This window comes from Balaenoptera musculus, chromosome 14 (genome assembly GCF_009873245.2).
Source record: "Balaenoptera musculus isolate JJ_BM4_2016_0621 chromosome 14, mBalMus1.pri.v3, whole genome shotgun sequence".
Classification (NCBI taxonomy): Eukaryota; Metazoa; Chordata; class Mammalia; order Artiodactyla; family Balaenopteridae; genus Balaenoptera; species Balaenoptera musculus.
Genome location: NC_045798.1, coordinates 10,280,537 through 10,280,771, shown reverse-complemented (window position 1 = coordinate 10,280,771; position 235 = coordinate 10,280,537).

The following is a 235-nucleotide window of genomic DNA, read 5'->3' as shown; positions in this document are numbered from 1 at the left end:
TGGAAGTGGGCAAAAGTAACCGAGATAACTAACACCATCGCTCATCCCAGCGCGGGGAGGGCGGCCCAGATGGCCTGCGCGCTTCTGCGCCCCCTGCTGGCCTTCAGCATCCACGTCCTGGACCGGCCGGCGCGGCCAACTGCGACTGCGCCCTCCGAAGCCCGGCGGGACCGTCTGGGTGCTTGCCAACGCGCTGACCTGGACCGGAAGCGGAAATGAGGTCGAGTTCGCCTCG